The sequence below is a fragment of the Octodon degus genome, unplaced genomic scaffold (genome assembly GCF_000260255.1).
Source record: "Octodon degus isolate 3935 unplaced genomic scaffold, OctDeg1.0 scaffold00136, whole genome shotgun sequence".
Classification (NCBI taxonomy): Eukaryota; Metazoa; Chordata; class Mammalia; order Rodentia; family Octodontidae; genus Octodon; species Octodon degus.
The window spans coordinates 1,705,180-1,706,396 of record NW_004524712.1 but is presented as its reverse complement, the minus strand read 5'-3'; positions in this window follow the sequence as shown (position 1 = coordinate 1,706,396).

Genomic DNA, 1,217 nt, shown 5'->3' with positions numbered 1-1,217 from the left:
GCTTTAGACCACTGAGCCATCTCTCCAGCCCCAAAAAACCTTTTCTTTTGAGACTCACTCTAATTTGCTCAGTTGCCCAAACTGGGTTTGAATTCGCAATCCTGCTGCCTCCGCCTCCTAGAGTGCTAGGAACAAAGGTGTGTACCACCTCATCTGGCTTTTTTTTTTTTTTTTTTAATATCCCTAATGCCTAGCAAGGGATACAGCTTTGCAATAAGCATTCAAATTGTCAACAGAATAAGTGAAAAGATTAGTGGAAGTAGAGGTATAGTTAGACAATAACTCCTTGTGTTATTCCATAACTTTGAGACACTATTTTGGTAATCTTGAGGTTTCTTAAAGAGGTTTTAAAGACCTTTTTTTTTTTTTTTTTTAAGTACTGAGAATTGAACTCAGGACCTTGTGCTTGCCAGGCAGGTGCTTGTGCTTCTGATATTCCCAGCCCTTTAAAGACAATTTATGAGCTGGTGGCACATGCCTGTAAGTTGTAGCACCTGGAAAGATGAGACAGGAAGATCACTGTAAACTTGAGGTCAACCTGGGTTGCTTAGCGAATTCAAGGCAAGGCTGAACTGTGCAGAGAGACTTTGTCTCAAAAAGTGAAAATACATGATGTGGCGGCATACAGCTATCATTCCGGCGTTCAAGAGGCTGAGGCAGGAGGGCTGATGCAAGTTCAGGCCAGCCTGCACTACTCAGTGAGTTTCAAGTCAGCCTTCATTACACAGCAAGACTCTGTCTCAAAAGACAAAAACAAAGGCCAGGGAGATAGCTCAGCACCGTAAGTACCTGCCTGGCAAGTGCCAGGTCCCAAGTTTGATCCCTGGTAATGCAAAAATAAAGAGTTTAAGAAAAATCAGGGGCCAGGGAGATGGCTCAGTAGAATAAGCACTTGCCTGGCAAGCGGAAAGGCCTGAGTTCAATCCCCGGTTCAGCCAAAAAAGAAAAGGTGCACACTCTGGGCTGGGGAGATGGCTCAGTAGAGTAAGTGCTTCCCTGGCAAGCGCAAGGATCCAAGTTCAATCCCTCCCTGGTTCCACAAAAAAAAAAAAAAAAAAAAAAAAAGATTAGAAAAATCACTCTTGTACCAAAAAGTTGCACAGATTTGAGGTAAACAAAGCAGCTTATAGGAAACATAACAAGGTGGCCCATGCCTAGGAGGCTAAGGTAGACGATAATAAGTTTAAATCTCTCCTGAACTACTTAGTGAGACCCTC